Source organism: Triticum dicoccoides, chromosome 5A (genome assembly GCF_002162155.2).
Source record: "Triticum dicoccoides isolate Atlit2015 ecotype Zavitan chromosome 5A, WEW_v2.0, whole genome shotgun sequence".
NCBI lineage: Eukaryota > Viridiplantae > Streptophyta > Magnoliopsida > Poales > Poaceae > Triticum > Triticum dicoccoides.
In genome coordinates, this window is record NC_041388.1 from 18,458,790 (window position 1) to 18,485,850 (window position 27,061).

Below are 27,061 nucleotides of genomic sequence, written 5' to 3' on the forward strand. Positions count from 1 at the left end.
TCTTCATGAAGTTGTCTCGCCAACTATTACTTCTACTACTACAGCTAACGGTTAGCAATAAAGTAAAGTAACTACATGACGTTTATGTTGACACACAGGTCATAAATAAATTAAGACAACTCCTATGGCTCCTGCCGGTTGTCATATTCATCGACATGCAAGTCGTGATTCCTATTACAAGAACATGATCATCTCATACATCACATATATCATTCATCACATCCTTTGGCCATATCACATCACAAAACACTTGCTGCAAAAACAAGTTAGACGTCCTCTAATTGTTGTTGCAAGTTTTTACGTGGCTGCTATAGATTGCTAGCAAGAACGTTTCTTACCTACGCCAAAACCACAACATGAATTGCCAATTTCTATTTACCCTTCATAAGGACCCTGTTCATGGAATCCGATCTGACTAAACTGGGAGAGACAGACACCCGCCAGCCACCTTATGCAACTAGTGCATGTCAGTCGGTGGAACCGGTCTCACGTAAGCGTACGTGTAAGGTTGGTCCAGGCTGCTTCATCTCACAATGCCGTCGAATCAAGATAAGACTAGTAACGACAAGTAAATTGACAAAATCGACGCCCACAACTACTTTGTGTTCTACTCGTGCATAGAAACTACGCATAGACCTGGCTCATGATGCCACTGTTGGGGAACGTAGCAGAAATTCAAAATTTTCCTACGTGTCACCAAGATCTATCTATGGAGAAACCAGCAATGAGGGGAAGGAGAGTGCATCTACATACCCTTGTAGATCGCTAAGAGGAAGCGTTCAAGAGAACGGGGTTGATGGAGTCATACTCGCCGTGATCCAAATCACCGATGATCCTAGTGCCGAACGGACGGCACCTCCGCGTTTAACACACGTACAGCCCGGTGACGTCTCCCATGCCTTGATCCAGCAAGGAGAGAGGGAGAGGTTGAGGAAGACTCCATCCAACAGCAGCAAAATGGCGTGGTGGTGGTGGAGGATCGTGGCAATCCTGCAGGGCTTCGCCAAGCACCGCGGGAGAGGAGGAAGGAGAGAGGTAGGGCTGTTCCAAGAGGGAGATCCAATCGCGTGCTGGGCAGCCCCTAGGCCTCAAGTATATATAGGGGAAGGGGAGGGGGCTGCGCCCCCTCTAGGGTTCCCACCCCAAGGGGTGCAGCAGCCCCAGATCCCATCTGAGGGAGGCGGCCAAGGGGGGAGGAGAGGGAGGCGCAGGGAGCATGGGCCTTAGGGCCCATCTGCCCTTAGGGTTTGCCCCCCTTCCTCCCCTTAGGCGCCTTGGGCCCCTATGGGGGGTGCACCAGCCCACCTGGGGCTGGTCCCCTCCCGCACTTGGCCCATGCAGCCCTCCGGGGCTTGTGGCCCCACTTGGTGGACCCCCGGGACCCTCCCGGTGGTCCCGGTACGTTACCGATAAACCCGAAACTTTTCCTGTGACCAAAACAAGACTTCCCATATATAAATCTTTACCTCCGGACCATTCTGGAACTCCTCGTGACGTCCGGGATCTCATCCGGGACTCTGAACAACATTCGGTAACCATGTACTTACTTTCCCTATAACCCTAGCGTCACCGAACCTTAAGTGTGTAGACCCTACGGGTTCGGGAATCATGCAGACATGACCGAGATGTTCTCCAGTTAATAACCAATAGCGGGATCTGGATACCCATATTGGCTCCCACATGTTCCACGATGATCTCATCGGATGAACCATGATGTCGAGGATTCGATCAATCCCGTATACAATTCCCTTTGTCTAGCGGTATTGTACTTGCCCGAGATTCGATCGTCGGTATCCGATACCTTGTTCAATCTCGTTACCGGCAAGTCTCTTTACTCATTCCGTAACACATCATCCCATGATCAACTCCTTGATCACATTGTGCACATTATGATGATGTCCTACCGAGTGGGCCCAGAGATACCTCTCCGTCACACGGAGTGACAAATCCCAGTCTCGATTCGTGCCAACCCAACAGACACTTTTGGAGATACCTGTGTGTACCTTTATAGCCACCCAGTTACGTTGTTACGTTTGGTACACCCAAAGCATTCCTACGGTATCTGGGAGTTGCACAATCTCATGGTCTAAGGAAATGATACTTGACATTAGAAAAGCTTTAACATACGAACTACACGATCTTTGTGCTAGGCTTAGGATTGGGTCTTGTCCATCACATGATTCTCCTAATGATGTGATCCCGTTATCAACGACATCCAATGTCCATGGTCAGGAAACCATAACCATCTATTGATCAACGAGCTAGTCAACTAGAGGCTTACTAGGGACATGGTGTTGTCTATGTATCCACACATGTATCTGAGTTTCCTATCAATACAATTATAGCATGGATAATAAACGATTATCATGAACAAGGAAATATAATAATAACTAATTTGTTATTGCCTCTAGAGCATATTTCCAACAGGGGGTAGTTCACCCTCGGGGCTGAGGGTATGTACTAGTAGCTATGTGTTTGATCTCTCTCTCTCTCTCTCTCTCTCTCTCTCTCGTGTTCTTGATTTGGCACAATCTTAATGTACCGCGATCTTTGCTATTATAGTTGGATCTTATGATGTTTCTCCCCCTCTACCTTCTTGTAATGGACTGAGTTTTCCCTTTGATGTTATCTTATCGGATTGAGTCTTTAAGGATTTGAGAACACTTGATGTACGTCTTGCATGTGTGTATCTGTGGTGACAATGGGATATTCACGTGATCTACTTGATTTATGTTTTGGTGATCAACTTGCGGGTTCTATGACCTTGTGAACTTATGCATAGGGGTTGGCACATGTTTTCGTCTTGACTCTCTGGTAGAAACTTTGGGGCACTCTTCGAAGTTCTTTGTGTTGGTTTGAATAAATGAATCTGAGATTGTGTGACGCATATCGTATAATCAAACCCGCGGATACTTGTGGTAACATTGGAGTATCTAGGTGACATTAGGATTTTGGTTGATGTGTGTCTTAAGGTGTTATTTTAGAATGAACTCTAGGGCTGTTTGTGACACTTGTAGGAATAGCCCAATAGATCGATCAGAAAGAATAACTTTGAGGTGGTATTTTAGTACGAACTCTAGGGCTGTTTGTGACAATTATGTTATCATTGTTGGGAGAACTTGCACCAGTGAAAGTATGAACCCGAGGCCTTATTTCCTTGCATTGCAATATTGTTTTCTCTCAATTTTACCGTTAGTTACCTTGTTGTTTTTATATTTTTAGATTAGATTACAAAAACCTATATCTACTATCCATATTGCACTTGTATCACTATCTCTTCGGTGAACTAGTGCACCTATACAATTTACTGTTGTATTGGATGTGTTGGGGACACAAGAGACTCTTTGTTATTTGATTGCAGGGTTGCTTGAGAGAGACCATCTTCATCCTATGCCTCCCACGGATTGATAAACCTTAGGTCATCCACTTAAAGGAAATTTGCTACTGTCCTACAAAACTCTCCACTTGGAGGCCCAACAACGTCTACCAGGATAAAGTTGCATAGTAGACATCAAGAGCATAGCTGGCAGGACCTTCAGACTGCTTTGGATGCATGCCGTATTTTTCTTGCACACATTGCTAGTCCTCCCGTGCCTCTGGTGTATCTTTGTTGGGGATCGTAGCAGAAATTTAAAATTTTCTACGCATCACCAAGATCAATCTATGGAGTCATCTAGCAACAAGAGAGAGAGGAGTGCATCTACATACCCTTTTAGATCCCGAGCGGAAGCGTTCAAGAGAACGGGGTTGATGGAGTCGTACTCGTTGTCGGTGTCAAAACCGGCGGATCTCGGGTAGGGGTTCCGAACTGTGCGTCAAGGCCGGATGGTAACAGGAGACAAGGGACACGATGTTTTTACCCAGGTTCGGGCCCTCTCTATGGAGGTAATACCCTACTCCTGCTTGATTAATATTGATGATATGGGTAGTACAAGAGTAGATCTACCATAAGATCAAGGAGGCTAAACCCTAGAAGCTAGCCTATGGTATGGTTGTTGTGTATGGAGTTGATTGTCCTACGGACTACAACCCTCCAGTTTATATAGACACGGATAAGGTTAGGGTTACACAGAGTCGGTTACAATCGTAGGAGATCTTGAATATCCGCATCGCCAAGCTTGCCTTCCACGCCAAGGAAAGTCCCATCCGGACATGGGACGAAGTCTTCAATCTTGTATCTTCATAGCTTAGGAGTCCGGCGAAGGTATAGTCTGGCTACCCGAACACCCCCTAATCCAGGACTCCCTCAGTAGCCCCTGAACCAGGCTTCAATGACGACGAGTCCGGTGCGCCGATTGTCTTCGGCATTGCAAGGCGGGTTCCTCCTCCAAGTCCTTCATAGAAGATTGTAAACACCAAGAATAGTGTCCGGCTCTGCAAAACAAGTTTCCACATATCACCATAGAGAGAATAATATTAACACAAATCAAATCTGCTGACGTATTCCGCAGTGCGTCATAACACACCGGCCAAGTCCTTTACTCGAATCGTTTTTACTTTTCCACCTCAGCACGTTTTGCGAGGCGGTTTTCTTGGCACGTCTTGTCAAAGCAAAGATTGTGTGCCCTTTTTACGGGATTCTCATCAATACGGACGTGGGTAACCCAATCGTGCCCGTTAGCACGTTTCCTCGATTAAAGGCGAGTCCCAAACGGTTACGGGGAGGGCTCTTGGTATTCGACCTCTTATAAAGAGACCAAGGCCTTACTTCTTTTTTCAATGTCAAGCGAGTTCGCCCATCGCCTCGAGTTCCTACACCCTAGGCTCCAGATTCCAGGCGCTTCGGACCTTTGACAATGTCCGGTTCTGACCTTCAAGGCCGATGGACGCCCTCCTCCGTCACGGAGGAGGACATGCTAAAGTTGAGGGAGGCTAAGTTCCTGACCGGTGAAATTTCGCATAGGTTGCCTGCTCAAGGGCAGGTTATTCCCAGTCCCCAGCCCGGTGAGAGCGTGGTGTTCATGTCTCACTTCCTTCGGGGGTTGGGCTTCCCAATGGATCCCTTTGTGAGGGGACTGTTGTTCTATTACGGGCTGGAATTCCACGATTTAGCTTCGGAGTCCATCCTCCATATCTCCTCATTTATTGTCGTGTGTGAAGCATTCCTCCGCGTTACCCCTCACTTCGGATTATGGCTCAAGACCTTAAAAGTGGAGCCGAAGATGATCAAGGGACGGCACGCAGAGTGCGGAGGCGCTGTCATAAGCAAAAATGCCGATGCTCCATGGCCCGAGGGCTCTTTTCAAGAGGAGCTAGGCTTGTGGCAACGAGAGTGGTTTTATATCACCGCTCCCCGGGGCACCAAGTGGGTGGCGCCTCCTGCCTTTTGCTCAGGTCCCCCACCACGGCTAGCGTCATGGGTCAACAGAGGGTTGGATTGGGGTTTGCCCAAAGACGTGCCCTTCTTGCAGGGCCGCATTAAGGATCTCTTGGAAGGAGACCTCAGCCTGGTCAAGGTGACGCAGGTCATGCTGATTCGCCGAATATTGCCCGGCAAACGTCGCTCCCTTCGTATATGGGAGTTTAATCCAGAGGGACCACGAGCTCTCCGGAATTTTATGGGCGCAACGCCCGCGGAGATGTATAAACTGTTCTTCGGATCACAAGAGATGTGTCCGGATTTGACCCAGGACGCAGGCCTAAGCTGCAATCGCCTGGATACTCAAGTAAGTAACCTTGTGTCCGGACCTTGTATCCGTATAATTGTAATAAACTTGCCCCTAAAAGAGCTGTCCTTTTAAACAGGAGTGGATAGCGAAGGCAAAGCTGATCAGGTGTCCGGCTCCTCTTCCCGAAACCAGGCCGTATCCCGTGCTAGTCAGGATGCTGGAGATAATGCCTTTGGAGGGAAGCAAGGGGGAGGACAAGGAAACTATGGCCTCCTCGAAGGAGGCCGCTACGAAGGGACGAACCGACAATTCCTCTCCTAAGGGGAAGAAGAGAGCCGCCTCTGATGACCCAGAGACCATGGCCTCGAAGCAGGGGAAAAAATCCTCGTCAGAGGGTCCTACGCCGGGGAGTTCCTCGGCCGGACTGCGCCTTCAAGGGGATCAACCCTCCAGCGAGCCGTAAGTAGAGAAAGATTTTCCTTTCGAGGGATGAGAGAAATCCCTGATTTATATCTGAGAAGATTAACCGAATTTTTACCTTGTAGTTCGGACCTCAGCCCTTCTCAGCAGAGCTCGTCTTCGGGGGATCTTCTTCCGGAGATGATGGAGAGCGGGACGCCTCCTCCTACCGTGCTGCCTAGCGAGGCGGGCGACCCTGAGGTGTCGTCACGGAGGGTTTCTCTGAATCCAGCAGGGGCGGAAGATAGCTATGTGGCCCCTCGAGGTTCTCCGCGTCCGGCCTTCGAAAGAGGTCATGGGACAAGTTTGGCACCGTCTGGTGCTCGGCCGGAGGAGCTAAAGGTTCTGCTGGGGCGAGCTTCTATTTCAGAGGAGCACCTGTCACATCCCTAGCTTCTGGTGCTGCCTAGTGTTTGCATCATGTTTAAATTTCTGAAAACTTGAACTGGGAAATTTGGAAGCCTCAAAACCCTAAATAAAAGAAGGGAAAAACCCTAAAATCTCATTCATTGTTCCAAAATGCTCTTCTTAAATGTTTGATAATTTTTGGAAAGGGTTCTGGTCCCAACCAAAATATTGAACATTTTTAAGGACTTAATCTTGGGACTTTGAATTTAAATCATTAGCTATTTGAATTTGAATTATATTCATATAATTAGAATATAATTTCAAATACCCCTGAAATATTTTATGAGCTTTTGGAAAAGTCCATCTAGCAAAATAAAAATATTCAGAGGAGTTTTTGGCATTGTTTGGATTATTTTAAATTCAAAACAGTGACAAAAGATTAAATAAAAGAAAACAGAACAGAAATATAAAAAAAGAGCAGAAGCCTACCTGGGCCACCTACCTGCAGCCCACCTAGCGCCCCACCTGGCGCCAGCAACCGGCCCAGCTCCTGTGCTGGCAGCCCACCGGTGCGGCCCAGCCCACCAGGCGCCTTCCCCTGTCGCCTTCCTCCTCGTGCCAGTAGGCAGAGGAGGGACACCGCGACGCCGCCGCGCGCGCCACCTCCACCCTGCTCTGGCCACCTCCTGCTTCGCGCTGGAGGCTCGTCCTCCTCCCTGACCCCGTGCCTGGATGACGCCACGCTGCCCCGACTCCCTCTCGCACTCTCCCTCGCCTCATCCCCTCCTCTGTCTCTCTCTCACACGCACGGCCGTCGCCACCGACGCCGTTCGCCACGGCCACAGCCACCGCCTCGCCTCTCCGACACACCCACGGGCTCCGCCTCGTCCCTCTCTTCCTCCTCACCGAGCCGTCCGACGCCGGAAGCCCCTGGACGTCGCAAGCACCGCCGTTCCCCTCGTCGGCCACCGGAGATCGCCGCCGTCAATTCTCCGTCGCAGAAGCTTCCCCGAGCCCATTGAGCTGCTCTGCGAGTCCGCCGTGAGCCCCTCTTCCTTTCCCCTCACCTCTCTCTCTCGCGCATGCCCTGTAGCCGCCGCCCCACGAGCACCCGAGGCCGCCGTCCGCCATGGCCGGTGAGCTTCGTGCTCCCGAGCTCCTCCACCTGCGCTCGTTGCCTCCGAGTGCTCCTGATGACCCCAGTGACCCGTAGAGCCCCTCCAGCGCCTCAGCTCCCTCGTTTGCGAGCAGCAGCGCCGAACCCGACCGCACCCGAACTCCGGCTGCCGCTCACGAGCTCGCCGTCGTCGGTACCGGCCACCACAGGCACGGCCACCACCACCGTTCGATGCGCACCAGCAAGGGCTCTCCAACGAGCCCAAGCACGGCCTCGCCCGTGCCCTGTAGCGCGTTTCCGGTTCGCGCCGCCGTCTCGGGCCTCGCCGGTGTCATGTCGCCGGTGGGTTTGACCCACTTTGACCACGGCGGGACCCCCCCTGTGTCCATGACATGTGGGGCCGGCCTTTGACTGAATTAGTGTAGGATTTTAATTAGTGCTAATTGCTCTGTTAGTTAATTAGGATTAGTACTAATTGAATTAGTTAAACTAATTACCCCTGCTGACACTGACAGTGGGCCCCGTGGCTATTAATTTGATTAGTTAGAATTAATTAACTCTGTTAGTCACCTGAGTCACTGACTAGTGGGCCCCACTGGTCAGGTTTGACCGGACCAGCCCCTGTTGACCTGCTGACGTCATGCCAACGCCATGCTGACGCAATAAGTATTTTTTGGATTTATTATTATTCAGAAAATTCCAGAAAATGCCTAAAACTTCTAAAATTCATAGAAAATCAACCGTAACTCCAAATTAAATAATTTATATATGAAAAATTATCAGAAAAATTCAAGGAATCCATCTGTACCATTTCCATGCATGTTAGAACAACTTATCACTACTGTTTTGGACAAAACAAATAAAGGGCATTTAAATAATCATATATGGAGTTGGAGTTTGAATCATGTATTCAAACCAACTTCATTTAAATCATAGCTAGGTGCATTAGCCCAAAACACATTCATATTGCCATGTCATAGCATGCATCATATTGTGCATTACATTGATCGTGTTTCTTCTGTGTTTGCCGGTGTTGTTCCCCCTCGATAGACGTTGTACCGATGATGTGATCGTTGACACTGATGAAGACTCAATGTTATCTTCAGAAGTGCCAGGCAAGCAAAACACCCTTGTTCATTCCGATATAATCCCACTCTCTCGCTCCTGCTCTCTTTTAATGCATTAGGACAACAACGATTCATCTGTTACTTGCTGTGGTAGCTGAACCCCTTTATCCTCTGCATGACCTGTCATTCCACAGTAAATAGATGAAACCCACTAGCATGAGTAGGAGTTGTTTGAGCCCTGTTGTGCCTACTCATTCTTGCTTGTTTGTCATGCCTGCTACTGCTTAGAGTTGTGTCAGGTCTGATTCATCGGGAATGAATCAGAGGTGTGTGAACATGTCCTACTGTGTGTGAGCTAAGTGTGTGAACACGATTTGGTAAAGGTAGCGGTGAGAGGCCATGTAGGAGTACATGGTGGGTTGTCTCATTGAAGCCGTCCTCAGGAACTGAGTTCTGTGTTTGTGATCCATGATTCAGCTACTACCACGCATTGGGCCTGAAACCAATGGACCCTCTCGGCTTCTTAATCACCCTTGTCCTCTGTCCAGGAGTTGCAAGTAGTTTCTGGTGTTTGTAGTATGCTGGAGGCCGTGGGCAGCGCTGACCGGAGGGGTGGGCTGTGATGCGGTAGGCACGTGGCACGGTGTACCGGGCGCCCGTTTGGTGTCTCGGGAACCCTGTTCACATCGTTTGGGGCTGTGAACGAAACTCCGGCCGGATCTCCTCATGGATGGAACCCTAATAGGCGATAAACCTGGACTAGAGACTCGAGTGTTTAGGTAGGCCGTGGCCGGCACCCACGTTGGGCTTCCGCTTGAAGGTTGCCGAGTACATGTCGTGTAAACGACGGTAAGTGGTGAGAGTGTGTGTGAAGAAGTACACCCCTGCAGGGTTAACATCATCTATTCGAATAGCCGTGTCCACGGAAAAGGACTTCTGGGTTGCTTATATCAGTTCATAGACAAGTGAAAGTGGATACTCTAAAATACACAAGATAAGCATGAGTGCTATGGATGGCGCTCTCGTAGGGGGACGGGAGCGGATCCATAGTGGTGTATTGATATGGTGAATATGTGGACTCGTGTGCGCCACCTCAAAAGAGTTACTTGCAGTCGTAGTTTAGGATAGCCACCGAGTCAAAGCTGGCTTGCTGCAGTTAAACCCCACCATCCCCTTTGTTGATAATGATGCATATGTAGATAGTTCTGATGTAAGTCTTGCTGGGTACATTTGTACTCACGTTTGCCTATTTTATGTTTTTGCAGAGAGACTTCGGTCTCGCTAGTAGTTCCACGTGGACTTCGACGTTTAGCTTGTTACCTCAGCTACGATCTTGTGCCCTCGGCAGGATCTGGTAGATAGTCAGGCTTCTCAGCCTTTTTCATTTATAGATGTCTGTACCCAGACATGATAAGCTTCCGCATGTGCTTTGACTTGTATGCTTTGATTGTTGGGTCATGAGACCCATGTTTGTAATATCTCGCTCCTCGGAGCCTATTTAATAAATTACTTGAGTCGTAGAGTCATGTTGTGATGCCATGTTATATTTGCACATATCGAGCATATTGCGTGTATGTTATTGAAATGCTTGGTATGTGTGGGATCTGACCATCTAGTTGTTTATCTTTAGTAGCCTCTCTTACCGGGAAATGTCTCCTAGTGTTTCCACCGAGCCATGGTAGCTTGCTACTGCTCCGGAACACTTAGGCTGGCCGGCATGTGTCCTTCTTCGTTCCTGTGTCTGTCCCTTCGGGGAAATGTCACGCGATGAATACCGGAGTCCTGTTAGCCCTCTACAGCCAGGTTCATCGGAGTCCTGCTAGCCCAGTGCTACAGCCTGGATTCACTCGCTGATGACCGACACGTTCTATGCTGGGTCATGGATGCCTGTCCCTGTAAGTCTGTGCCACTTTGGGTTTACGACTAGCCATGTCATCCCGGGCTCCTTATCATATGGATGCTAGCGACACTGTCATATACGTGTGCCAAAAGGCGCAAACGGTCCCGGGCAAAGGTAAGACGACACCCGTGGGAATACCGTGCGTGAGGCCGCAAAGTGATATGAGGTGTTACATGCTAGATCGATGTGGCATTGAGTCGGGGTCCTGACAGCTTTGGTATCAGAGCTTGACTGCCTGTAGGATTACCGAGCCAAACTGGTCGAAGTTGAGTCTAGAAATTGTTTAGTTATATAAGGGAATTGATTGTGGGATGGAACGTAAGGCTCTTTTTACTCCTTATACCTTATGCCCTTCTGATCTGAGTCATCTTATCTTTCCTGCGGGGTTAAGGAACTAGACTTTCTCTTCTTTCTATCAGGATCACGTGTTACTAGTCCGTAGACTTATAGAATTGTTGGACTTGAGCCTCGTTTCAGTTCCTATTACTTTTGTATGTTAACTGATGATCTCGAAACCTTGATATTGTGCTTCTGAGTGGTTATGCCACCATTTTTGTGATTGTCTCAAATCTTTTTGAGCATTTACAGCCATTATGCTGTCCGAGTCATCCCAGGTTTCTAAATAGTCTGAAGCATTTGCAAAATCCCTTCCTCCCGTTCCGATGTTCCTTTGGGCCAGATTAACCACACTAATCGGTGAGTTGAGGTACTCTGTTGCCTCGACATATATGTTGGAGTTAATAATTATGACCCTAAGTGCTTACGGGATCATCTAGTGGTCTAGCCATGATCTGTGTTTCCAGTGTGATGATTCTGGCCGTCATTATCGAAAGCATCCCGTGATGCCATTTGGTTAGTGGGTATTCTATTCTTGAGTTCTTGAACCCGAGATTCACTCTACTTACTTCATGTTGATAGTGTTTGCTAGTTCCTTTAGGTTATTAGTAACCTTTGCGATAGTCCTCGAGGTTCATGGTACATCCTTCTTCCAATTACCATGAACCATTCTTGGCAGGAGTTCTTCTGAACCAAAAGATGACAGCAAGAGTGCTCTCGATGAGTTCTCCATGCTATATTGTGACTCTGCCAGTCCTATCTCTCTGCATGGGTTATCTGGAAGAAATGTTGATCTCGCTCGACATACTAATCTATGCATCCACAACTCAGAAAATTATATGTTCCTTTGAGTTGTTCTCTTTAGTTGCATTCTGACCCTCGTCTATCAATTGATAGTCAAGAGTATGCATGCATTCGTTTATCGATACCTATTACTCTTGTGGTCCGTCAAGCCATTCTATCGCGGAATGACTAGGAGAAACAAACTCCAGTACCTCTTCCATATCCAGGATTGGGTCAAAGAAGTTGTGCTCCGCAGAACAAATTGCTAATCCAGCTTTTGTTCTGCTCTACCTTGGAGTATTACCATCTTTATATCGGGATTGTTATAGGAATTGCACACCATCCTATGAACTCTTGGTAGTGATACTTCTCACCATCATTAGTCATTCCTCGGTCCTCGTGTTGATGCAACCGGAATACCAACAAATGAATTGTGATGTGTGAAATCAATACTCCCAGCAACCTCGTTGCTTGGTAGTTAAAGGATAATAATTTCATTCTTAGCGTGTTGGTTTTTGAATCATCCTTCTAAGACTGATCGTGCTACCTAGTCCTTATTTCGGTGCACCCTTCGATTGATGAGTTAGGATCTTGTCAAGTCCTCACTCATTTGATCATATCGTCTTGCCTCAAAAAGCAAGATTGTTCTCGAGCTTACTAACATATCGGTGGTTCGTGACTTTCCAAATATCTTCTTGGAAGTGTTACCGGGTTGTTTCCTGACTGTTATGTTGAACTCGTGATCAAGTTGGTTTCTTGTGAACCACCCTTTCTCCAAGAATCTGTGTTGGATATCCCTGAACTAGTTGGTTAAGCTAGACAACAACTTGGAGAATTGGAAGATAAAAGCTTGCCTAATTTAGTTCGTTCCAAAGGGATATTCTTGTGTAGAGTGTGTTGAAGAAAGATGATATCTTCATCGATTGGTCCCTGTGATCAGTTGCTAGAACTATTGTCTTATCAATCCTTGATTTGAGTGTGGGCTATCGTCAAATCAAATCAGTACCAACGATGTTCGTAATGTTGTCTTACTCGTGGTTGATCCCTCGAGCATACACCATTATATCTTTTGGGTCTGACCAATGCTATCACTTGTTCACTTAACTACGGAATTCCTTTTGAAAGGAAACCCAGATGAATTGTTGTTGAGCCCATTGACAACATCCTTGTCTTCTCCATAATTTTGCTGAACATTAAGCTAGTGTTGGAAAACTTTTGAAAGCATTTGTTCATGCTAGCTCATGAAGCATATGTTCGGATGTAAGAAGTGACTTGCTCTAGTTCATGTGCATTTGATGCAAGTTGCCGCCGTGGATTCGAGGAAGATTGTTTTGTTTCCTTTGGAATCATCCCAAATCAGTCATGCACACGTGCGAAGTATTCTGTAGTCTGGAGGCTTGCAACCTTCATTCTATATGTGTCCCTAGCACACTAAGCCACGGATTGACTTGTTCAAGGAAAAGAAGTCTATGCTTGGGATCTAATCCATGGACTTGCGTAAAGACTTCGATATCCTTGATGATGGTTCTCCACCTGAACTCGGTAGTGTTTAATTATAAGACTACTACGTGGCCATGCTTGTCTGGGACAACGTGTTCACATGTTTGTAGCAGAACCAACTCATGTTTTGGAGCTTACTATCGTAGTTCATTCCCCGAGAATCTCACAACGCCGTCTCGTCGATTTGTGTTGTAAACTTTCATTTTTCTTTCTAGACTTGATGAGTCTGGAATATTCTGACACCAACAAGATCTGAATCTCAGGCAGATGTGATGGTTGGAACATTTCCCAAGAACTATAATATTGGTCTCGCGATAACCGGTAAAGTGGATGTCGTGGCCAACACACCCAGCCGGAAGACCTCCTGTTGTAGTATCTTGATTTGAGGAAGTTGGCCACCTCCCCATAGGGATTTCGTAGGATTTACTCCCTAGTTGCCCCTATGGATTTCTGTGTCCCGAAGTCCGACCTTTTTACTTGATGTTCTAGATATCAAACCATATCTATGAATGGGTCACACTAGCACATCAAGGAGAACATTAGAAGCGGAGTGCTAAATGTCTCTCGGTCGATCATCCAGATTTTATTTCCTTGGCCCCGCCAAGGGTGAAATCTAAGAAAGTGTTATCTTCCCTTGCATCTGCATCATCCATCATCATTCATCATAGTAGTATGTTGTGTTGTCAGCACCCTTGACACGGATGTTGATAAAACCTTGATGATTGTGGAAATGCTCAAGTTCTTGAGAGCACGCACAAGCGCTACGTGTTATCATCGGCACTAACCGGGATTCCTCTCAGTTTCCTCGGCAACGCTATGACCTTTTCAAAAAGTGAATTCACTCTCTATTGTTGGGTTCTTTCCCAGTTACCAGAATCATTCCCAGCATTTGCATTTTGTTTCCAGCTTGCACCGCCAATGTGCCATTCTACCATGGGTCTCTTCCATTTCCGGTGGTAAGCAAATTCATCCATTACGTTGTCTTCAACAAGGTAATCCACATCATCCAAGTCCGAGTATGCCATTCTACCGACCCCCTCCAAATGATCGCTTGTGATTGCCTTAGGCTGGTATAAAGAGTTTCAATGATCTTTGAATCAAAGGTAATTCTTTTTGCCACTTAAGGGGATATATCTACGAGTCACCATCCCTAAGGTGCCTCGTTGTGGTATCATCGCAACTCAACTCCTCGCTACGATGACAATCGTTTACCACCTTTTTAAGTGTGGAATTGTAGTCTACCTGGTAAACCTCGTCATCTGCTCCACTCCATCCCTCTAGAGGTGTGCTTCGTCTCTCAGCTCGAGAGGTGTTGCTATGTCTCATTCCGAGAGTTAATCCTGAGTTGTTCGACCTTCTAGAAGATTGATCCTTCTAGAGTTCCCTTCTCCTCTCGTTGTCATGTTGGTTGGAGTTCTCGGAGCAAGACATCAAGATAATGATGGTGATCAAATCAACACTCTTATGGAATGCACCCTGGATCGTGAAGATTATACTAGTTTGCGTTTCCCCTTCATCTTACCCTACGCTTGAATCTCGGGACGAGATTCTTGTTTAGTGGGGGCGAGTTGTCACATCCCTAGCTTCTGGTGCTGCCTAGTGTTTGCATCATGTTTAAATTTCTGAAAACTTGAACTAGGGAAATTTGGAAGCCTCAAAACCCTAAGTAAAAGAAGGGCAAAAACCCTAAAATCTCATTCATTGTTCCAAAATGCTCTTCTTAAATGTTAGATAATTTTTGGAAAGGGTTCTGGTCCCAACCAAAATATTGAACATTTTTAAGGACTTAATCTTGGGACTTTGAATTTAAATCATTAGCTATTTGAATTTGAATTATATTCATATAATTAGAATATAATTTCAAATACCCCTGAAATATTTTATGAGCTTTTGGAAAAGTCCATCTAGCAAAATAAAAATATTCAGAGGAGTTTTTGGCATTGTTTGGATTATTTTAAATTCAAAACAGTGGCAAAAGATTAAATAAAAGAAAACAGAACAGAAATACAAAAAAAGAGCAGAAGCCTACCTGGGACACCTACCTGCAGCCCACCTAGCGCCCCACCTGGCGCCAGCAACCGGCCCAGCTCCTGTGCTGGCAGCCCACCGGTGCGGCCCAGCCCACCAGGCGCCTTCCCCTATCGCCTTCCTCCTCGTGCCAGTAGGCAGAGGAGGGATACCGCGACGCCGCCGCGCGCGCCACCTCCACCCTGCTCTGGCCACCTCCTGCTTCGCGCTGGAGGCTCCTCCTCCTCCCTGACCCCGTGCCTGGATGACGCCACGCTGCCCCGACTCCCTCTCGCACTCTCCCTCGCCTCATCCCCTCCTCTGTCTCTCTCTCACACGCACGGCCGTCGCCACCGACGTTGTTCGCCGTGGCCACAGCCACCGCCTCGCCTCTCCGACACGCCCACGGGCTCCGCCTCGTCCCTCTCTTCCTCCTCACCGAGCCGTCCGACGCCGGAAGCCCCTGTACGTCGCAAGCACCGCCGTTCCCCTCGTCGGCCACCGGAGATCGCCGCCGTCAATTCTCCGTCGCAGAAGCTTCCCCGAGCCCATTGAGCTGCTCTGCGAGTCCGCCGTGAGCCCCTCTTCCTTTCCCCTCACCTCTCTCTCTCGCGCATGCCCTGTAGCCGCCGCCCCACGAGCACCCGAGGCCGCCGTCCGCCATGGCCGGTGAGCTTCGTGCTCCCGAGCTCCCCCACCTGCGCTCGTTGCCTCCGAGTGCTCCTGATGACCCCAGTGACCCGTAGAGCCCCTCCAGCGCCTCAGCTTCCTCGTTTGCGAGCAGCAGCGCCGAACCCGACCGCACCCGAACTCCGGCCGCCGCTCACGAGCTCGCCGTCGTCGGTACCGGCCACCACAGGCACGGCCACCACCACCGTTCGATGCGCACCAGCAAGGGCTCTCCAACGAGCCCAAGCACGGCCTCGCCCATGCCCTGTAGCGCATTTCCGGTTCGCGCCGCCGTCTCGGGCCTCGCCGGCGTCATGTCGCCGGTGGGTTTGATCCACTTTGACCACGGCGGGACCCCCCTGTGTCCATGACATGTGGGGCCGGCCTTTGACTGAATTAGTGTAGGATTTTAATTAGTGCTAATTGCTCTGTTAGTTAATTAGGATTAGTACTAATTGAATTAGTTAAACTAATTACCCCTGCTGACACTGACAGTGGGCCCCGTGGCTATTAATTTGATTAGTTAGAATTAATTAACTCTGTTAGTCACCTGAGTCACTGACCAGTGGGCCCCACTGGTCAGGTTTGACCGGACCAGCCCCTGTTGACCTGCTGACGTCATGCCAACGCCATGCTGACGCAATAAGTATTTTCTGGATTTATTATTATTCAGGAAATTCCAGAAAATGCCTAAAACTTCTAAAATTCATAGAAAATCAACCGTAACTCCAAATTAAATAATTTATATATGAAAAATTATCAGACAAATTCAAGGAATCCATCTGTATCATTTCCATGCATGTTAGAACAACTTATCACTACTGTTTTGGACAAAACAAATAAAGGGCATTTAAATAATCATATATGGAGTTGGAGTTTGAATCATGTATTCAAACCAACTTCATTTAAATCATAGCTAGGTGCATTAGCCCAAAACACATTCATATTGCCATGTCATAGCATGCATCATATTGTGCATTACATTGATCGTGTTTCTTCTGTGTTTGCTGGTGTTGTTCCCCCTCGATAGACGTTGTACCGATGATGTGATCGTTGACACTGATGAAGACTCAATGTTATCTTCAGAAGTGCCAGGCAAGCAAAACACCCTTGTTCATTCCGATATAATCCCACTCTCTCGCTCCTGCTCTCTTTTAATGCATTAGGACAACAACGATTCATCTGTTACTTGCTGCGGTAGCTGAACCCCTTTATCCTCTGCATGACCTGTCATTCCACAGTAAATAGATGAAACCCACTAGCATGAGTAGGAGTTGTTTGAGCCCTGTTGTGCCTACTCATTCTTGCTTGTTTGTCATGCCTGCTACTGCTTAGAGTTGTGTCAGGTCTGATTCATCGGAAATGAATCAGAGGTGTGTGAACATGTCCTACTGTGTGTGAGCTAAGTGTGTGAACACGATTTGGTAAAGGTAGCGGTGAGAGGCCATGTAGGAGTACATGGTGGGTTGTCTCATTGAAGCCGTCCTCAGGAACTGAGTTCTGTGTTTGTGATCCATGATTCAGCTACTACCACGCATTGGGCCTGAAACCAATGGACCCTCTCGGCTTCTTAATCACCCTTGTCCTCTGTCCAGGAGTTGCAAGTAGTTTCTGGTGTTTGTAGTATGCTGGAGGCCGTGGGCAGCGCTGACCGGAGGGGTGGGCTGTGATGCGGTAGGCACGTGGCACGGTGTACCGGGCGCCCGTTTGGTGTCTCGGGAACCCTGTTCACATCGTTTGGGGTTGTGAACGAAACTCCGGCCGGATCTCCTCATGGATGGAACCCTAATAGGCGATAAACCTGGACTAGAGACTCGAGTGTTTAGGTAGGCCGTGGCCGACACCCACGTTGGGCTTCCGCTTGAAGGTTGCCGAGTACATGTCGTGTAAACGACGGTAAGTGGTGAGAGTGTGTGTGAAGAAGTACACCCCTGCAGGGTTAACATCATCTATTCGAATAGCCGTGTCCGCGGAAAAGGACTTCTGGGTTGCTTATATCAGTTCATAGACAAGTGAAAGTGGATACTCTAAAATACACAAGATAAGCATGAGTGCTATGGATGGCGCTCTCGTAGGGGGACGGGAGCGGATCCATAGTGGTGTATTGATATGGTGAATATGTGGACTCGTGTGCGCCACCTCAAAAGAGTTACTTGCAGTCGTAGTTTAGGATAGCCACCGAGTCAAAGCTGGCTTGCTGCAGTTAAACCCCACCATCCCCTTTGTTGATAATGATGCATATGTAGATAGTTCTGATGTAAGTCTTGCTGGGTACATTTGTACTCACGTTTGCCTATTTTATGTTTTTGCAGAGAGACTTCGGTCTCGCTAGTAGTTCCACGTGGACTTCGATGTTTAGCTTGTTACCTCAGCTACGATCTTGTGCCCTCGGCAGGATCTGGTAGATAGTCAGGCTTCTCAGCCTTTTTCATTTATAGATGTCTGTACCCAGACATGATAAGATTCCGCATGTGCTTTGACTTGTATGCTCTGATTGTTGGGTCATGAGACCCATGTTTGTAATATCTCGCTCCTCGGAGCCTATTGAATAAATTACTTGAGTCGTAGAGTCATGTTGTGATGCCATGTTGTATTTGCACATATCGAGCATATTGTGTGTATGTTATTGAAATGCTTGGTATGTGTGGGATCTGACCATCTAGTTGTTTATCTTTAGTAGCCTCTCTTACCGGGAAATGTCTCCTAGTGTTTCCACCGAGCCATGGTAGCTTGCTACTGCTCCGGAACACTTAGGCTGGCCGGCATGTGTCCTTCTTCGTTCCTGTGTCTGTCCCTTCGGGGAAATGTCACGCGATGAATACCGGAGTCCTATTAGCCCGCTACAGCCCGGTTCACCGGAGTCCTGCTAGCCCAGTGCTACAGCCTGGATTCACTCGCTGATGACCGACACGTTCGATGCTGGGTCATGGATGCCTGTCCCTGTAAGTCTGTGCCACTTTGGGTTTACGACTAGCCATGTCAGCCCGGGCTCCTTATCATATGGATGCTAGCGACACTGTCATATACGTGTGCCAAAAGGCGCAAATGGTCCCGGGCAAAGGTAAGGCGACACCCGTGGGAATACCGTGCCTGAGGGCGCAAAGTGATATGAGGTGTTACATGCTAGATCGATGTGGCATTGAGTCGGGGTCCTGACAGCACCGTGCATTGATGGGCACGGTGATTGAAAGGATCTCATCCGCAGAGAGCGGATTGCGTGAGGCCATCAAAAGTTTACTGACGGGTTTTGAGGTACATTAGATAATGTACACTTTTGTCAGTTGCGCATAAATAAGATGCGCCCTGTGTAGATAGTAGCCCTTGAGACTCTGCGTGTTGTCAAGAAATGACGGCATGCGGAGGATCATAATCTCAGGTCTAAGATGTCGCCTTTGAATGTAGGCTGCAGGGTGTCCAGAATCAAGCCGAACTGATGATTTTGCCGAACTAAAGCGGCAACTGGACGTGGCAGATGCCGACATCGCGCTTGTCAACAAGCGGCTTGATGAGGCTCAAGGTATGTAATTCCTCGGGCGGCATTAGGTAAGAAGAGCTTTATGCCAGTGTCTTACGATGTGTGTGCTTGACGCAGATGGTGCGGCCGCCGTGGAGAGTCTTAGGGCAGAACTTGCCCGAGCTAAAGAACAAGCCAGAAAAAGTGATGCGGCTGCCAAGAAAGCCCTTGAAGAGCTAAGAGCCGAATAGGCTGCTCATTGCCGAAGCAAGGAAGAGATGGCCGGGATGGCCGAAAAGTTAAAGAGCGCTGCTGACCGTTGCAAACTTCTTGAGAAAGAAGACCAGGCGAGACAGACGGTCCTGGAGAAGGCCGTTGCTGATGCCAAGGACGCGCGCTCTGCGATGAGAGCTGCGAACGAGGAGCTGCGTCAGGCTGAACAAATTGTGGCTGGAAAGCCCTTCATGCTGCGAAGAAAATTTTGCGATCCAAAGTTTGCTCCGTCGGACCGGATGTGGAGTGTGGAGGATACCTATCTGGATTTGGCAGCGAGTGCTGCTGATGCGACCGAAAACTTTCGAGATCAGAAAGATCGCGAAGTGGAAAAGCTGTTCTGGTCGCAATTTCACAATCCAGAGCGTCCACTGGCAGTGGACGATCGTTTGGCTCAATGGGCCAAACTAAATAGGTTGTCTGGACTCGCCATGAAGTACGTCATGGGTCATCTGTGGCCGGGGAGATCAGAGCCGGAGAGTTATTTCAGCTTGGTGCAGCAATTCCTTGACGCAGTGCCGCACATTAATGCAATGAAGTGGTCGGCGTGTATAGAGGGCGCAAGGATGGTTCTTGCCCGTGTCAAGACATACTGGGCAGAGATGGAGACCACCGTTGTTGCATCCCGAGATTCGGACAAAAGCCGAGTGTCCTCCGAGCATTATTTTCAGGATGTCCTTGAAGGCGCTCGTGTAATAGAGACGCAGTGCTCGAAAGATGCTATGTTATTATAGCATATGTAATGGTAAAGTAATATTTTGATAAACTGTAGTGGCCTTTTTATACTTGTGCCTTCAAGTATTGGGAACACCTCCTGTGCGGCCGTTTTAAAAAATATATATATAAAATCTGAAAGATGGCAGTCGTTGGCTTCAGCCCCCACGCATATAGTGCGGGGGTGCTCGCAGAAGACGCATGTTCACACTTAACCCAACGTCCTGGTCCTACAAAGGAGGTGATAGCGCAGCGGGCCAGGCAACTGGACTATAATGCTTTAACACTTTCACTTAGCCATAGGAGCTTGACAATGGGGCTATTTAGGTAGCCCCTTGGTGGCGACTGCGCTCGCCCGAGTTCGGGGCGCGTGTGTGCCTGACCGGGAAGCGGCCCTTCGTTAAAGCGGAGGAATCCGATAGATTCCGATAGGTCATCGAGTGGCTGACCAGTCTCACGCTACATCATGACAGTCAGTTTTCGGCTTTCTCTACTGAGTTGCTCGCCCGGCCAAACCGGGGCACAATCGCAGTAGTTCTCCTGGTGCTACCTTAGCCGATAGAGCGGAACATAAGGTAGCTGAACTCAGGAGCCGGGCAACCCAACATTTGACCAAAGACATGATTCGGAGCTGATGCATATAATGCCAAAACTCGCGACGCCGAACACTCCCTAAGGTGTTCGGTCTTTATGAGTGCGGGCGAAAAAACACTCTTTATTAAAAAGAAAAGCCCCTAGTGTCCAGGTACGAGCAAGAAATTCTGACGTGGCCACATGCCAATACACCAGCCTCCTCCTTGGTTATATCGGAAAAAACCAGGGGATGTGTAGCAATAAGAGACCGTAAAAAAGGTTTACGCAGGGTCTTAATCTAAAAAGAATCCTTTAGGACGGGTCCCTACTACACGTCTGCGCCTGTGTCTCCGTTGTGCCATATCCTGGACGGGCGCCGCACGACGTTCATCTGTAAAAGAAGGAACTAAGTTGAAAACGAGTCGTGCCGAACAAAAGTTTAAAATAAACAAAGTATAAAGTAAACTGAGCTTTATTGTCTCTGCATGTAGCCCCTAGTGCGGGGGTATATGGCCACTAAGCCTGCATCAATGATGATTTTGTACCGAACTCGTCTATCTGCATTCGTGGTCTTTAATGACATATTTCGAAGTTTTTTGGCCGGTGAGGCCATTTTACTATGGGGCTGTCAAAGCGGCCGCACAGTCCCCCGCTTGGGGGAGGCGCACTTTAGTGCTTCCCCTTTAAAGAGATGATGCCTCGTGGACCGGGCATCTTAAGCGTGAGGGATGCATAATGCAGTATCGTGTTAAAGCGAGCGAAAGCTTCGCGTCCCAGTAGTGCTTGATAGCGACTTGAGAACTAGACGATATGGAAGGTCAGCTTTTCGCAGCGGGAGTTATCGGCAGAGCCGAATATAACTTCGAGTCAGAGAAAACCCATACAATGGGTGTCCGGACCAGGTGTTACCCCTTGAAAGGAGGTTTTGCTGTGGCGGATTCTTGCTGGGTTTATCCCCATGTGATGGATTGTATCCTGATATATCAGGTTTAGTCCACTGCCGCCGTCCATAAGGACATTTGAAAACTGGAGTCCGCCAATTATTGGATCGAGTATCAAGGCAGTCCAGCATGCATTCTTGATATTTCTAGAATAATCTAGTTGATCGAAGATGATTGGTTTTGACAACCAGTGGCGGGACCCTTTGGGGATAGGTCGTGTGGTGCGTGCCTTTATGGGCACCGCACATTTTGTTATGTGAAGTAAGTTCACTGTTTTTACTTCTTGTGGGAAGTTCTTTTGTTTCCTGGTGCTCTGCTTTTGGGGTTCGTCCTCGTCTTTGCTTGGTGTGTCGAGCCCCTTGTGTTCGGCATTAAGTCTGCCGGATTGTTTGAAAACCCAACAATCTCTGTGAGTATGGTTGGCAGGCTTCCCGGGAGTACTGTGTATCTGACATATCCTGTCCAGGATTTTATTTAAGTTGGATGGATCATCCCTGTGATCCTAGAGGGGTGGTTTTGTTGGATTTTGTCGTGAGCCTTTGAATCCGGCATTAACTGCCGTGCTCTTCGGAATTTTTTCCTTAGTCCGGCGACGGTCCTTGTTGCGTCGCGGTTTTCCGTTTCCATCCCTAGTTTCGGATGTACTTAGGTCACTGGGGCTGCACCTTGCCAACCAGCTGTCCTCTCCTGCACAAAAGCGGGTCATGATGCTTGTTAGTGCGGCCATTGTTCTTGGCTTTTATTGGCCGAGGTGTCTGGCGAGCCATTCGTCTAGGACGTTATGCCTGAAAGCTGCTAAGGCTTCGGCGTCCGGACAGTCGACTATCTGATTCTTTTTAGTGAGGAATCTATTCCAGAACTTTCGAGCTGATTCTCCGAGTTGTTGAGTTATGTGACTAAGATCGTCTGCATCCGGAGGCCGGACATAGGTCCCTTGAAAATTTGCTCGGAAAGCATCCTCGAGCTCTTACCAACTTCCAATTGTGTTTTCAGGAAGGCTTTTAAGCCAATGCCGGGCTGGCCCTTTAAGCTTAAGGGGTAAATATTTGATGGCGTGGAGATCATCTCCTCTGGCCATATGTATGTGGAGGATATAGTCCTCGATCCAGACTCCAGGGTCTGTTGTTCCATCATATGCCTCTATGTTGAAGGGTTTGAATCCCTCTGGAAATTCATAGTCCAGGACCTCATCGGTGAAACATAGGGGGTGTGCGGCGCCCCTGTATTTGGGTGTGCCGAATTCTGATGATGGCTTTATTGCATTGCTTGCGAGAGCTTGCTTTCTTGGCCCATAAATGGACCTAACTGGGCCATGATGCGAGTCCTTAGGTGGGTCGCATGCCGTTTTAAGTGCGGCGCCGCTTGCCGCTTTATGGGGTCGTCTATCCGACCGTGTGGCTTTCTTATTTTTTGAATGCGAGGGCTCTAGGGACTCTTCGTCGAATTCAGGCAGTAGCTTTCTTTTCGGATAGCTTTTAGTGCGGCGACCGTCGCCGTATTTATCTGCGGTATTGATTACTTTGCTCCATCTAATCCGGAGTGCATCTTCCGCTGTTTTTAGCTTCCGCTTCTGCTTTTTCAGACTGCATGCAGTCGCAACGAGTCTCTTTTGGAGACTCTTCTGCTCTATGGGTTTATCCGGCGTAAGGTCGTCCGGAATGCCGTTTTCGCCGGGGGAGGGATGTTCGGTTTCTCTATCCGTGTTGCCCTATTCGGACGGTTGCTCTGAGGCCTGCTCGTTGTCTACCGGCTCGTCCTGCTCTATGGCTGGGTTTTTATCGAGGCAGAATTGGGTCGGTGTTTACGCCGACGCTTTGATTGCTTTCCGGGGTTCGATCTCCCGTTCCATCCCCTTTTTCCTCGTTGTCGCTTCCCTTAGGGGTATCCACCATGTACACATCGTGAGATGGGGTGGCTGTCCAATGCCCTATGGGCGTTGGTTCATCAGTATCTCCTGCATCGTCATCCATGCTGTCGATGTCTGCGGAGTCGAAGTTGAGCACGTCGTTTAAATTTTCGACGGTGGCTACAAAGTGGGTGGTGGGTGGGCTTTGAATTTCTTCATCGCCCGTATCCCATCCCCGCTGACCGTAGTCCAGCCAGGGCTCTCCTGATAAAGAGAGAGTCTTGAGAGAATTCAGGATGTCGCCAAAAGGCGAGTGCTGAAAGATGTTTGCGGCGGTGAACTCCATTATCAGCGCCCAATCGGATTCGATTGGCAGGGGCGCGGGGGGTTCGGAGTCCGGGGAGGAGTCCGGACCCTCGGAGTCACGGGTCATGCAGAGTGTGGGGCTGGCGTTCGGCTCGATCGCCTTTGAGATCGCAGCCCCCGAGGTGACGTCCAACCGCTCATCCTCGATCGGTGAAATAGGCTCCGAGTTAAGGGGCGGAACCGGTGCGTGTGCGGCCTCCAGGACATTGTTCGGAGGCAGAGCTAGATCATGCCCCTCGAGATAGTGCGGCGCGCTTGGCCGTGGCTCGAACCCGTCGAAGATCAAGTCCCCGCGGATATCGGCTGTGTAGTTTAAGCTTCCAAACCTGACTTGATGGCTAGGGGCGTAGCTTTCGATCTGCTCCAGGTGGCCAAGCGAATTGGCCCGCAGAGCGAAGCTGCCGAAGACGAAGATCTGTCCGGGGAGAAAAGTCTCACCCTGGACCTCATCATTGTTGACGATCAAAGGAGCCATCGGGCCTAAAGGCGACGACACAGAGGAACTCTCAATGAAAGCACCAGTGTCAGTGTCAAAACCGGCGGATCTTGGGTAGGGGGTCCCGAACTGTGCGTCAAGGCCGGATGGTAACAGGAGACAAGGGACACGATGTTTTTACCCAGGTTTGGGCCCTCTCGATGGAGGTAATACCCTACTCCTGCTTGATTAATATTGATGATATGGGTAGTACAAGAGTAGATCTACCACGAGATCAAGGAGGCTAAACCCTAGAAGCTAGCCTATGGTATGATTGTTGTGTATGGAGTTGATTATCCTACGGACTACAACCCTCCGGTTTATATAGACACCGGATAGGGTTAGGGTTACACAGAGTCGGTTACAATGGTAGGAGATCTTGAATATCTGCATCGCCAAGCTTGCCTTCCACGCCAAGGAAAGTCCCATCCGGACACGGGGCGAAGTCTTCAATCTTGTATCTTCATAGCCCAGGAGTCCAGCGAAGGTATAGTCCGGCTACCCGAACACCCCCTAATCCAGGACTCCATCACTCATCGTGATCCAAATCACCGATGATCCTAGCGCCGAACGGACGGCACCTCCGCGTTCAACACACGTACGGAGCAGAGACGTCTCGTCCTTCTTGATCCAGCAAGGGGGGAGGAGAAGTTGATAGAGACCCAGCAGCACGACGGCGTGGTGGTGGAAGCAGCGGGGTTCCAGCAGGGCTTCGCCAAGCGCTAGTGAAGGAGGAAGAGGTGTCACGGGAGGGAGAGGGAGGCGCCAGGGCTTAGGGTCCGGCTGCCCTCCCTCCCCACCACTACATATAGGGGCTAGGGGCGCATGCCCCCTTGGAGATCCCATCTACAGGGGGGCGGCGGCCCCTCGGGGGGCAACGGCCCCCTTAGGGTTTCCAACCAAGGGGCGCATGCCCCCTCGGGGGGCAACGGGACCCCTAGGGATCCAACCCTAGGTGCCTTGGGCCCTTGGGTGGGGCGCACCAGCCCACCAGGGGCTGGTTCCCATTTCAATTCAGCCCGTGGGGCCCTCCAGGATAGGTGGCCCCACCCAGTGGACCCCCGGGACACTTCCGGTGGTCCCGGTACAATACCGGTGACCCCTAAAACTCTCCTGGTGGCCAAAACTGGAATTCCTATATATAAATCTTTACCTCTGGACCATTCCGGAACTCCTCGTGACATCCGGGATCTCATCCGAGACTCCAAACAACTTTCGGTTAACCGCATACTAATATCTCTACAACTCTAGCGTCACCGAACCTTAAGTGTGTAGACCCTACGGGTTCGGGAGACACGTAGACATGACCGAGACAACTCTCCGGTCAATAACCAATAGCGGGATCTGGATACCCATGTTGGCTCCCACATGCTCCACGATAATCTCATCGGATGAACCACGATGTCGAGGATTCAATCAATCCCGTATACAATTCCCTTTGTCTATCGGTACGATACTTGCCCGAGATTCGATCGTCGGTATACCGATACCTTGTTCAATCTCGTTATGGCAACTCTCTTTACTCATTCCCATAACACATCATCCCATGAACAACTCCTTGATCACATTGAGCTCATTATGACGATGTCCTACCGAGTGGGCCCAGAGATACCTCTCCGTCATACGAAGTGACAAATCCCAGTCTCGATTCGTGCCAACCCAACAGATACTTTCGGGGATACCCGTAGTGTACCTTTATAGCCACCCAGTTATGTTGTGATGTTTGGCACACCCAAAGTACCCTTACGGTATCTGGGAGTTGCACAATATCATGGTCTAAGGAAAGGATACTTGACATTAGAAAAGCTTTAGCAGACGGACTACACGATCTTGTGTTATGCTTAGGACTGGGTCTTGTCCATCACATCATTATCCTAATGATGTGATCCCGTTATCATTGACATCCTATGTCCATGTTTAGGAAACCATAACCATCTATTGATCAACGAGCTAGTCAACTAGAGGCTCACTAGGGACATGTTGTGGTCTATGTATTCACACATGTATTACAATTTCCGGATAACACAATTATAGCATGAACAATAGACAATTATCATGAACAATGAAATATAATAATATCCTTTTTATTATTGCCTCGAGGGCATATTTCCAACAGTCTCCCACTTGTGCTGGAGTCAATAACCTAGTTACATTGTGATGAATCGAACACCCGTAGAGTTCTGGTGTTGATCATGCTTTGCACGTGGAAGAGGTTTAGTCAATGGATCTGTGACATTCAGGTCCGTATGCACTTTAAAAATCTCTATGTCTCCATCTTGAACATTTTCACGACTGGAGTTGAAGCGTCGCTTGATATGCCTGGACTTCTTGTGATACCTGGGCTCCTTGGCAAGGGCAATAGCTCCAGTGTTGTCACAGAAGAGAGTCATCGGGCCCGACGCATTGGGAATAACTCCTAGGTCGGTAATGAACTCCTTCATCCAGATTGCTTCACGTGCTGCCTTCGAGGATGCCATGTACTCCGCTTCACATGTTGATCCCGCCACGACGCTTTGCTTGCAACTGCACCAGCTGACTACCCCACCATTCAAAATATACACGTATCCGGTTTGTGACTAGGAGTCATCCAGATCTGTGTCGAAGCTAGCATCAACGTAACCCTT